The sequence below is a fragment of the Cetorhinus maximus genome, chromosome 11, assembly GCF_964194155.1.
Source record: "Cetorhinus maximus chromosome 11, sCetMax3.hap1.1, whole genome shotgun sequence".
NCBI lineage: Eukaryota > Metazoa > Chordata > Chondrichthyes > Lamniformes > Cetorhinidae > Cetorhinus > Cetorhinus maximus.
This window is the reverse complement of record NC_135889.1, coordinates 84,720,322-84,734,081: the sequence shown is the minus strand read 5'-3', so window position 1 is coordinate 84,734,081 and position 13,760 is coordinate 84,720,322.

The following is a 13,760-nucleotide window of genomic DNA, read 5'->3' as shown; positions in this document are numbered from 1 at the left end:
TCCTCTGAGTTGCACCTCCTCCCCCTTAACCTCTCTATATCTAACTCCTGATCATTTAACTGCCTTGCCTGACACTAATGTTTGCTGACATTTTTTTCATGCCTCTCTCTCTTCAGGTATGAACCTTTTTCCTTTGAAAACCACCCCACTCAACAAAAAGCCCAAGTTTGACACATCCATCCCTTCAAACTACAAAATAATTATCTAATCTCTCCCTTTTAGTCCAAGTTTCTTGAATGTGTTATTACTTCTCAGCTGTGAGCTGACCACCCCCACACTCTTCACCCCCCCACCCCCCCCCCCCCCCCCCCACCTCCTCAAACTTCTTGTTCAAATCCCTTCAATCTGATTTCCACCCTGGTTGAAGTCATAAATTATATCCTCTACAACTGTGGTCATGGTGCTTTATCCTTGCACAGTCTTTCTGCAGCATTCAATCCCAGTATTTTCCTCCACTGACTGTCCTCTCACCTTAGTTAAGCTACCCTTGCATGTACAGCCAGCAAATCTCAAAGATTGACTTTTCCGCCAAGCTCTGCACAGAAACCTTTGGATATCCCTGTGAATTATTCTTGTTCATCTACATCCTGGTCCCCAATGATCTCCACAGAGGTGGGTCAGCTTCCACATGTCTACTAAGACCAGCTCAGCTTTTCCACCACTCCCCTTAACCCATGACTATCTCCATCCTGTCAGATTGCCTGACTAATATTGTTGCGGAGGAGTCAGACTGTCCTACAGTTGAATATCAGAAAGCCCTAACCTATTGTCATCGGTCTGCATCCTTGTCATTGATTCATACCCCCGCCCTGGTTGCTTGCTTAGGCTGAACCACATTGCATGTAACCATAATGTTATGTTCAACCCATCTACAAGAAGCGACACAAAACCTTCCATCAACAAGACTGTTTATTTCCACCCATCCGACATAACTGCCTTCAATGCTACTTCACCCCCAGTGCTGCTGAAAACCTTATCTATGCTTTCATTTCTCTAACGGATTTCTCTAATGTCTTAGCATTCTCCCATCCTCAATAAACTCCAACTTGCTCAAAACTCACAACCCACACTAAGTCCTGCTTGACCTATCATTCCCATTCTCAATAGCTGGCAGGGGCTCCCCCCACCCCCCCGCCACCCGACCTCTCTCTCTCTCCCTCCTAGGATTGAATTTCAAATCCTTAGTTTGCAAATCCCTCCATAGCCTCACCTTACCCTGGACAATATCCAACAGCCTTATGTCCCCTTTGGTCCTCCAATTCTGGTCTTTGTATATTGCCAACTACTACGAGTGGAAGAGCCTTCACCTGCCTGAACACTATTCCAAAATTGTCTTGCCAAACTCCTCCATCTCTTCTTCTGACTCCACATTTAAAGCTCCATCTTTTCAATCAAGCTTTCAGTCACTTCTTCAAATTCTTACATTGTGATTCAAATTCCATCCCTTTTGACTTTTTTTCCTTCACTTTGAAAAGGTTAAGAACATTTTCTACATTATAGATGGTTTGAAGATGCAAGTTGTATAGATGCAAGATGCTGTTGTAAGCTAAGCTTTGCAAACCTGCAAAATCATTTCAGTTATTCCAACCACATCCATCCTTTCTAAAGAAGAGGTACCTTGGTCTAGTTGGTACCACAACACAGTATCAGTTTCTCAAAAAAATCGAGGAGATTGATCAGGCAGAACTTTCACGATCTGAATCCAAAACGGCTGCTGTTTACTAGATGATGCTGTATTAGGATTGCTACCTTGCTACCCTCAATGCTTCTTATTCAACACAAAGCAGTACTAATTCATCAGCTGAGGGAAGTGATAAGCAGCAGGAGGTTTCCTTATCTGTGTTTGACCTATGAGATTTCATTGGGTCTGGGGTCAAAGTTGAGTGTGATAGAATACATGCCACTCACCTGGATGGTGCAGGTGCAACAACATTCAAGAATCTCAACATTCGAGATAGAATAAGTCACTTGATTAGTGCAATTATCACCCAAGCTCATTAGCCAGCCACTCCATCACCATCAACTGGAACTCTCTACTACAGATAGATGGAGTTGTTCAGAGCATATTCAAAGACAGAGGTCACTACATGTATGGATACTAAGGGAATTAAGGGATATGCAGATTGTGTGGGAAGGAGGAGTTCAGGTAGTAGATCAGCCATGATCTTATTCAATGGTGGAGCAGGGTCAAATGGCCTACTCCTGCTCCTCTTTCTAATATTCTCTGTCCGCTGTGACTTTTACCAAGAAGTACAAATGAGCAGAAATATCATGGGAGCACCAACATCCTCAATTTCTCACTATTCATATACATTCCTGACTTGAACATATATTGCCATTCTTTCACCATTGCTGAATCAAAGACTGTAATCCTGGGTCAAAAATCTAGAATTCTCTGACAGTACATATGGTATACCAACACCATATTTAATGCAGCTGTTCAAGAAGGTGACTCACTACCACCTTCTCAAGGGCAATTAGGGCTACAAACGCTGGCTTTGCTAGTGATGTTCATATCCCATTAACAAATAAAAATTCCCTGTGTAACACCATTCTGTGTGCAGTATGAACATAATCACTACAATGATTCAAGGAAAAGGCCCACCAGTACCTTCCCAGAGAAAACTAGGAATGAGAAATAAATACAACCTTTCCAACATCACCCATATCCTGTGAACAACGTCTTTTAATTAGCACCAACCTATATTTATATGGAGTACACCCTGCTGCCATTCTGCCCTGATCCCTAAGGCAGCAACTTCTCATTGCATCACCAACTCCTGGGGGGCTTATAAGCTGAGCTGAAGCATCGCTTGATGCTGGTCCTGACTACCACCTGTAGCTATTTGTTCTGGGAGCAAATTCTGTATGCCTTATCTAGGGCAGGAATTCCAGATCTGACAAAAGCTATCACATACTCAGAATTTTTCACTTGGGTTTGCAGCTGGGAATTAAGGCAACAGCTTTCAATAATAACAGCAAACATTACTGTCCTGATGTGACTTGCAATGCCCTGTACCCCCTGCCCCACAATGGAGAAATTGTAATGCACAGATGGAAGCCACAGATGTTAATATTTAACCAGTTTATGCTGTTGGAGCTGAAATTGATGGGTACAGTACTGTAGGATTTTTCAATTATCAGATTTAACAGGTAGTTCATTTGCTCTGCTGCCTTCTACATGCAATAAGATATCTTGGATAAGCTTGAACACTGTTAAAAATAACATAAGTTTGTGGTGAATGTGCATTGTCCATAATGTTTTCACTATACACATAACAACCACAATCGCTGTGATCTGATAAAACCTGTGATGAGGTCATTTTGCAGCAGTTGCCAGTAAAAACTTCAGCTTCAAAAACGTGAATTATTTTCCCAACATCAGTGTTTTCTTTCACGAGATGTTTCAGGTCATTGCTGAAGTAGATCCCATCACCATACTTTCTCACTATAAAATCAAAATATATATAAATTAAATTAAAATTACTTTCACCAAATCACAAAGCTGTTTACCTTCTGATGTATTCTTCCCACCCAAAAGATAGACCAATCAGGTGAGAGTTGCATCCACATCTTTGACCTATATCACTCTTAAATTGAAAGGGTGGAATTTAATCTGGCCTATAGGAATGGGCTGGGAGGTGGAGTGAGGGAAGGGACGAGGGGGCACAGAATCAAGAGGAAAGGCTGTAGGCAGGGTGAAGTGCCCATCACCCTCCCAACTCTGATTCAGTCAAGGCCGGGGAAGGTTGTAGAAGTGTTCCTGCCTAGGGGCCACTGAGGCCCGCAGGTGACCAATTTAAGGATTTCTTCCTGTCACAGTATTCTGCCAGCTGTGGCAGGGGACAAGGGGGTCCACTGCCACTTAGGGAGACTGTCCAGTAAAAGCTGGTGACCACCATACCAGGTTGGTGGGTACTCCGAACTAGGCATCTTATGGCCATTGGACAGACCCCCACCCTTGGCTACCACCTACTGAAAAACCCCTGGCCTTCAGCAACAACAACATCCCCCCACCCCCACCCTGCTTGATTCGTCCCAGATAACCCAACTCACTTACCTGGGTTCGATGTCTCCTCCATCATTGCTGTTCCTGCCTGGTTGCAATACCAGTGGTGTCCACCGCTCCAGGCGGTGCTGTGGGACCAAAGCTGCAGGCCCTCTGATTGGCCGGCAACTCTTGGAGGCAAGATATCTTCTCTTAAATGGATGGGAGCCACAAAACCAGGCTGTTAATTCCCTGGTGGGCATCAAAGCACGTCAGGGCTCCCGGAAACAGCAGTGGCAGGATTGCTAGGGTTTTTGGCCCACTTTGGGGACCACTGTCATCAGCATTAAACTTAGCCCAAAGTGCGCTTCTAGCTGGGCAAGATTAGCTACATGCACATACTTTCTAATAGATAGTTAAAAAGAAATCTTAAACAAAAAAAGGAGAAAACATTCTTCCTGCCCTCTTCACCTGGAAAATGGAACAGTTGGAAATTACCCACTTTCCAAAAACCCATAACTGGACATGTTATGTATCTCCTTGTTAATATTCAGACTGTTTAAACAAAATTATGTTTTGGAACAGGTATTCAGTAAAGTATAATCACAGTATTACAGGACGATATTACAGGATTTAATAAGTATTTTTATGGCAGAATGAAAAATACTTACCATGTCCTTGTGAATATATTTCCTGAAATCCAATTCTACAGACAAAATTGCAAAACTGTGCTGGAACTCTCTGGTACAGGATAGAGACTTGGCTATCAGTCTTTGGAGTTGCTGTATCTAGCGCTTTCTTAAGTAAATGGCAATTCCACAAAACAGGATTCTCTATTCTTTCAATCTGTATTGGAGCAAGTCAAACATCTGGAATGACATTTTTTTCTATGATAAGGATGGTTTTATTCATCCTCTGAATATATCTGAACTTCCACATACAAATTCGAACAAGAGAAATCACTGGGGCAGTGCAATATCATGTTGATCACCTGGTTCCTCAGTGTCTCTGTTGTATATACAGTCTCATTTTGGAAAATTATCCAATTTCCTTTGATGGAACTGCTAGCAAGGAGATCAAGCTCAGGTAACAATGAAGTAAAACACACAAGCTTATAGGTTGAGTCAATTGCCAAAAAAGGTGTACAAAGACCTGAATCTCAGAGTTGGTACCAAACAAAGTCAAAGACCTGACCAGAGAAAGTTTCAGCCAACGGAGATTGAATAACTGAGCAGAAAAATAAAAACAGGAAATGCTGGAAATACGCAGCAGGTCATGCAGCATCTATGGAGAAACAGAGTTAATATTTCAGGTTGATGACCTTTCATCAGAATTTTCACTAGTCTTAGACACCCATTACACTCAATAGGTAGAATCAGGAGGAATTGGTTTGATTGCATCATGACTGATTGCAAAAATTCCAGCAGCCTGGCTTGGAGCTCATTAGACACACATGGCAGAATTCTCACCATCAAAAGACAGTCTGCATGGTGCATTGTTGATGCCAGTGCAGCACTAAAAGATCCAGTAAACAACTTGAAGGAGAAGGAGAACCTCAAGGATGAGAACATTTTTCACCCATTCAGAGGCCTTCAGCAAGGTAGAGATAAGATAGCTGGAGCTTTCTGGGGAGATAGGATGCTAGAAGGCCCTCGGCCTCCATTTGGGTTTTCACAACCATTTTGTCGGGTCTTCTGCCACCTGCCACATGGTGGCCTTTGGTGACAGAGAACTGGGAATTTGCTGGGACCCTTGCAGCCTGACCAAGCTTCCCTGCACCATACCCCCACACCAAAAAGGAAATGATGGTCCTAACAAAGATTGAGGGAAGGAAAATACCAATCTGTCAATGAGGCAGTGATAGACCTGACTCAACATTTTCTGACATTCTCCAACTTTATCCCAACTGATCTCAGGCAGGGTCACGAAGAAAGCACCCCAATGTATCCAAAGAAATAGAGAAAATAAACTGAAAACAATAGAATTATATAAGGCATGGAAGCAGGGCAAGGTGGCACATTCCAGGGTTGTGAGCAAATTTAAGGCAGAAAACAATGAGTATTTATCAACAGAGGGTAATCACCAACAGGAATTGGTTTTCAGGAGGGATAGTTGAGATGAGGAAACTGGGCCTATTTAAGGAACAGTTAGATACCAAATAGAAAGACTGTAAAGTTAGTATTCTAGAAGGCTAAGATCAAAAGGGCTCAATGGCCTTCTTCATCCAAACTTAAATTATGACCTTTGTTATGTTCGATAAGACTATAGATTTAAGAATTTAAAAGCACTCCTGAAAAGCCAACTGCCTTACCATCAAAATGACGAGACCTACATCTGCAAGATCGTGAGTTAGTTTTTGAAATTCTGATCTGGTTATATCCACTGGTATTTTCTGAAAAAATGAACTACTAGGTGCACCCCAGTTGCTTGGTATATTCTTCAAATAATCATCATGCCCCTGAACTAAGAAATGGTTATGAAAAAGTTTTAATAATATTAGTGTACAGTACAAATCAATAAATGAAAGTATAAAGTCAGTTGTTTAAAGAACCTTTAAACTTGTTTAAAAGCAAAATACTGAGGATGCTGGAAATCTGAAACAAAAACAGAAAATGCTGGAAAAACTCAGCAGATCTAGCAGCATCTGTGGAGATAGAAGCAGAGTTAATATTTCGAGTCCATCATACGGATTTGAAATGTTAACTCTATTTCTCTCTCCACAGATGCTGCTGGACCTGCTGAGTTTTTCCAGCAGTTTCTGTTTTTGTTTTAAACTTGTTTACTCATTTAATGTCTACCAAACTGCTTATTCTGCTGGGTGATAAAGGGAAAACCAAGTAATCATTCGAAAAATATTCTCTGGATACAATTAATCTCGTAACAAAAAAATCTATACATTAGAATTTGGCGGTGCACATATAAAGAACTTCTTGGCAGATAAAGGATTAAACATGATCAACTGTGTTTGTCTTATTCATAAATGATTTGATTTTTTAAATGATCTCAAATGTTGCAACCCAATTTTTTCAACATGTCTTGGGTCAGCATCAGCTGCAGTAAAACTCACCTTTCAAGTCAGCTACATGCTTTCCTGTTTCATATTGAATTTCCTAAAAGTAGCAAACTAATTCCTTAATTGGTAGCTGGTGGTGTTAACCAATAATGTTGGTATCATAGGGTATCTGAGCCTCCGCCTGTTCTGTTTTTTCCTCTCCCAATGTGGAGCAAAGCTAAGCTCATGCTCTTTATTGCTGCACAATTCCAGAAGTTGATGCTAATCTGGATTCATTATAAACTTGGATAGAATAGATAATAGAAATGTAATGAAGTATAGATGAATTTTCAGACAGCATTTAATAGAATGCCTCACAAGAGAAGTTAGTGATGTGTGCTCTGCCTGAAGGCAGATCGTTGGCTCATTGTCTGCTGATGCTTCATCCTGAGCCTTAACTGAATTTTCCCTTGGTGGTTTGCCATTGCCGTCCAATTAATATGGGGCAGGGTAAAGAGGCAGGAACCAAGTCTGCCTCAGAGACAACAGGAACTGAACCCATACAATTGGTGCTATTCCGAACCGCATGCTGGTGAGGCCAGTATTTATTGCTCATCCCTAATTACCCTTGAGAAGGTGGTGGTGAGCTGCCTTCTTGAACTGTTGCAGTCCATGTGGTGTAGGTATACCCACAGTGCTGTTAGAGAGGGAGTTCCAGGATTTTGACCCAGCAGTAGTGAAGAAACGGCGATATATTTCCAAGTAAGGATGGAGAGTGGCTTGGAGGGGACCTTCCAGGTGGTGGTGTTCCCAGGTATCTGCTGCCCTTATCCTTCTGGATGGTAGCATCATGGATTTGGAAGGTGCTGCCTGAGGAGCTTGTTGAGTTTCTGCAGTGCATCTTGTATATGGTAAACACTGCTGCCACTGTTTGGCGGTGGTGAAGGGAGTGAATGTTTGTGGAAGGGGTGCCAATCAAGTGGGCTGCTTTGTCCTGGATGGTGTCAAGCTTCTTAAGTGTTGTTGAAGCTGCACTCATCCAGGCAAGTGGACAGTATTCCATCACACTCCTGACTTGTGCCTTGTAGACGCTGAACAGGCTTTGGGGAGTCAGGAGGTGAGTTACTCACCACAGGATTCCTAGCCTCTGACCTGCTCTTGTAGCCACAGTATTTACGTGGCTAGTCCAGTTCAGTTTCTGGTCAATGATAACTGTCAGGATGTTGATAGTGAGAAATTCAGTGATGATATTGCCATTGAATATCAAGGGGCAATGGTTAGATTCTCTCTTGTTGGAGCTGGTCATTCCCTGGCACTTGTGTGGCGCGAATGTTACTTGGTGCTTTTCAGCCCAAGCCTGGATATTGTCCAGGTCTTGCTGCATTTGGACATGGACTGCTTCAGTATCTGACGAGTCGCAAATGGTGCTAAACATTTTGCAAACAACAGCGAACATCCCCATTTTTGACATTATGTTGGATGGAAGGTCATTGATGAAGCAGCTGAAAATGATTGGGCCGAGGACACTACCCTGAGCAACTCCTGCAGTGATGTCCTGGAACTGAGATGATTGACCTCCAACAACCACAACCATCTTCCTTTGTGCTATGTCCAACCACCAGGGAGTTTTCCCCCTAATTCCCATTGACTCCAGTTTTGCTAGGGCTCCTTGATGCCACACTCGGTCAAATGATGCTTTGATGTCAAAGGCAGTCACTCTTACCTCACCTCTTGAGTTCAACTGTTTTGTCCACATTTGAACCAAGGCTGTAACGAGGTCAGAAGCTGAAAGACCCTGGCAGAACCCAAACTGAGTGTCAGTATGCAGGTTCCTGCTGAGCAAGTGTCGCTTGACAGCAATGTTGATGATCCTTTCCATCACTTTACTGAAGATTGAGAGTAGACTGATGGGGCGGTGATTGGCCAGGTTGGATTTGTCCTGCTTTTTGTGTACAGGACATACCTGGGCAATCTCCACATAGCCGGGTAGGTGCCAGTGTTGTAGCTGTACCGGAACAGCTTGGCTAGAGGCACGACACGCTCTGGAGCAGAAGTCTTCAGTACTTTTGTCGATAGCCTTTGCAGTATCCAGTGCCTTAAGCCATTTCTTGGTATCTCGTGGAGTGAATCAAATTGGCTGAAGACTGACAGCTGTGCTGCTGGGGACCTGCGGAGGAGGCAAAGATGGATCATCCACTCAGCATTTCTGGCTGAAGATTGTTGCGCATGCTTCAGCCTTGTCTTTTGCGCTGATGTGCTGGGCTCCTCTATTATTGAGGGTGGGGACATTTATGGAGCCTCCTCCTCCAATGAGTTTTTTAATTGTCCACCACCATTCACGACTGGATGTGGCAGGGCTGCAGAGCTTAGATCTGATCCGTTGGTTGTGTGATCACTTAACCCTATCTATCACTTGCTGCTTATGCTGTTTGGCACGCAAGTAGTCCTGTGTTATAGCTTCACCAGGTTGACACCTCATTTTTAGGCATGCCTGGTGCTGCTCCTGGCTTAGTGGTAATGGTAGATTGTGGGGTATGCTGGGCCATGAGGTTACAGATTGTGGCTGAGTACAATTCTGCTGCTGATGGTCCACTGCGCCTCTTGGATGCCCAATCTTGAGTTGCTAGATCTGTTTGAAATCTATCCCATTTAGCACAGTGTTAGTGCCACACAACACGATGGAGGATATCCTCAATGTGAAGACATTTGGAACGCATTCTTGAAATTTGGTGGGAGCAAAGTGGAGAGATTTTGATGAATAGTGAAAAGAATTGGAAAATACTTCAGGAAGATGTGGGTTTGCAGGGTGATAAATGGGTGACAGATATGGGGGTGCAGGAACAGAGATGCCTGGGGATGTGTTTGTACAAATCATTAAAGGTGGCAGGAGAGGTTCAGAAATTGGTTAAGGCTAAAGCAATCCTGGGCTTTATAAATATATGTATAGAGTACAAAAGCAAGGGAGTTATGGTGAACTTTTATAAAACGGTGGTTCAGTCTCAGCTGGAGGATTGTGACCAATTCTGGGTGCAGCACTTTAGGAAGGAAGTGAAGGCTTTGGAGAGGATACAGAAAGGACCCGATGAGAATGCTTCTGGGGATGAGAGACTTCTGTTATGTGGATCGAATGGCAAAACTGGAGCTATTCTCTTTAGGGGAGAGAAGATTGAGAGGAGATTTGATAGAGGTGTTCAAAATCAAGAATGCTCTGCACAGGAAGAAACATAGGAAGAAACTGTTCCTAAGGAGGTAGGGTCGAGAACCAGAGGACACCGGTTTATGGCAAAAAAAAACAGAAGTGATGTGAGGAAAATGTTTATACACAGACAGTGGGTAGAATCTGGAATGTGCTGGCTGAGAACTTGGTGGAGGCAGAGTCAACCATAGCTTTCAAAAGGGAATTGCATTATTATCTGATGAGAAAAAATTTGCTGGGGTACAGAGAAAAGGCGGGGGAATGTGACTAGCTGAGTAGTTCTTACAGAGAGCTGGCATGGGCATGAAGGTCTGAATGGCCCTCTTCTTCCCTGTTACCATTCCATGGGCTGGGTTTTACACTTCCCCGCCATTAGGTTTAAAGGCTGGGGGTGGGCGCATAAAATCCAGCGGGCAGCCTGGTTTCCCTGCATGGGTTGGTGGTGGATGGGGTGGGTCACTACTTAACAGGCCCCCTGGGTACATCTGAGGGCCCCCCGCAAAGGTGTTACCCTCTCCAGGTTCCCCTCCCCCAAACATCTCAAACACCGAACCCCCACCCCATTCTCTGGGGCCTGCCAGCTTGGGGAGACACCTGATCCACCTGCTGAGCTGGATCCAGCACAGCACACCTCCTCATCACCAGGGTGTAGCATCAGCAGTGGCCACTGCTCCTGGTGGCGCTGCCAGTACTGAAGAGCTGCCTCTGATAGGCCAGCAACTCTCTTAGGTGTGACTTCCTCCCCCCTCCACAGGGAGAAAGCCCTGTCTTCAGTCTGATATCAGCCAATCTGCCATTAAATGGCTCTGGCACAGCTGCTCTTTGCCTGGGTGGGCTACCCCTTCTCCCAAATTTCAGCCCAGAGGGGTGCCCACAGCATCCCATAAATTCCATCCCTCTGATTCTATATTTTAATGTGGATAAGGGTAATGTAGCACATTTTATGAGGAAAACCAATGAACTGGAGCATACATTCAATGAAAAGATGCTGAAAGGGGTGGATGAGCAAAGAAACCAACATGTTTAATACATAGGAACATAGGAACGGGAGTAGGCCATTTAGCCCCTCGAGCTTGTTGCATCATTCAGTGAGATCATGACTGACTTGCAGTCTGACTCTTTCACCCTATATTCCATAATACTTTTGGATAGCAAAAATCCATCAACCTCAGATTTAAAATTTACAATTGATCTAGCATCAATTGCCATCTGCAGATCAGAATTCCAAACTTCTACCTCCTTTGTGTAGAACTGGTTCCTAATTTTGCTCCTGAATAGTCCTGTTCTAATATTTAGCCAATGGTCCCTAGTCTTAGACTCACCAACCAGCAGAAATATTTCCTCTCTATCTACCCTACGTGTTCCCCTTAATGTCGTGAACACTTCAATCAAATCACCCCTTAACCTTCCAAATTCCAGGAAATAAAACTCTACTTTGTTTAATCTCTCCTGATAATTTAACCCTTGGTGTCCAGCATCATTTTGGCTAACTTCTGTTGCACTTCCTCTGAGGCCAATTCATCCCTCCTATGTTGTGGTGCCCAGGACCGCTCACAGTACTCTAGCTGTGAACAAATCAAGGCTTTGTATAGCCAGAGTGTGACGTCTGCCCCCATTTAAATATAAAGGCCAGCATTCCAGGACATCTGCAATTTTCTCATCTTTTTTCTCTAAGTCTTAATATAGGAACCATTTGGACCCTAAAAATATAAGTACAGGTATACTGGATTATAATAGCAGAGTGGTTATGTGACTGGACTAATATTACAGAGACATGAGTTCAAATTGCATCACATTAGCTGGGGAATTCAAATTCAGTTCATTAAATAAATCTGGAATAAAATGCTAATATCAGTAATGGTGACCATCAAACTGTCAGAGTGCTGTAAAAACCCCTCTGGTTCATTATTGTTCTTTAGGGAAGGAAATCTGCTGCCCTTACCCAGTCTGTCCCACATGTGAGTCCAGACCCACAGCAATGTGGTTGACTTTTAACTGGCTTATGAAGTGGCCTAGCAAGCCACTCAGTTGAATCAAACCAATAGAGTATGGTGTTCAATTCTGGCCCTAAACTTTAGGAAGTATATCAAGACCTTGAAGTGGACGCAGAAGAGATTTTGCTAGAATGGTATCGGGATGAGGGGCTTCAGTTAGGTGGAGAAGCTGATCTTGATCCCTTTAGACATGAGGAGATTTGATGGAATTGTTAGGCGGAAATTTCCCATCCTGCCTCTGGAAGGTTTCGTGGAGGGCAGGAGCAGAGAATCGAGTGGCAGGAAAAAGTCGGAAATCCGCCGACGTAAGAACAGCTGGCAATTCTCCCGATGGTGGGTTTATGGTGGGTCGGATGTCCTGCCACCTAGTGGCGTTAAAGCCATTTGCATTCATTAATATCTCCTGACTGCTCATTAAAACAGCTGCTCGCTGGAAGCTTTCCACACCTTCCAATCTTGTGTCACGCCAGCGGGAAATTAGGTCGGCCTCAAAACCCCTTTGAAAAGGGGTGGCGTGCACAAGTTGGACCTCAGTTCGCTGGTAACTTTGAGATGAGTGCAACATACATAGCCTACCTGCCATAGTGCTGCGCCGGTCTTGTTGTGATGAACGCCACTCGGCTGGGGCTGTAGGGTTGGTCTGATTGGTCTGCTCCTGCTCTTTGCCTACCTTGTCCCAAAGAACACCACTGTACTGTGGCACTCATGCAGGCCTGCACTTTCAGAAACTAGCACTTCAACCAAGGGTGGACTGTGGGTCGAGGGTGAATTTGATGAACACTAAGTGGGAAATGGGGAGGGGAGGCTATGGAATGGCAGTGAGGGGGAAGGGTGAACATGAGGGGACCTTTCTGGGGTCACACTCTAACCTCTTGTTGCTGCAGGAGTCTGCTTAGAAAGAAAGGATGACGACCTCCTTGCGATGAAAGCCACCAAAAGCCAGTGGCTTCATTAGCACTGTTAAAGGGCTACTCAGAACTCAGTGGCTTCACATCACAGTCATTGTATCTCAAGGGTAACACACTGGAATGTAGAATTTGGGAATGCAGGCAATAGTGAAGGAGGCACAGCTGTATCATTTTTGGCATTCCATCAATGAAGGCCTGTCACCTGTTCACCAGGTTTGACACTCCTACCGTGCCAATGGGCATCCACTCACAGCAGACACATGGGAACACCACCAACTGCAAATTCCCCTCCAAGCCACTCACCATCCTGACTTGGAAATATGTCGCCATCCCTTCACTGTTGCTGGGACAAAATCCTGGAACTCCCTCCCTAACAGCACTGTGGGTGTACCTACACCACAGGAACTGCAGTGGTTCAAGAAGGCAGCTCACCACCACCTTCTCAAGAGCAACTAACAATGGGCAATAAATGCTGGCCCAGCCAGCAAAGCCCACATCACATAAATGAATTTTAAAAAACGATTGGTCATTAAAATGCCACATCAGAGATTGGAGCACAGAGCTAGGTTGGGTCACTCATCTCAATTAAACTTTAGCATCCCACGCAGGGCTCAAGATGTGGCATCTGCGACACCATCTTGGTCACCTTGATGTGCCTGCTAGTCTCTCAGGGTCAAGGCGG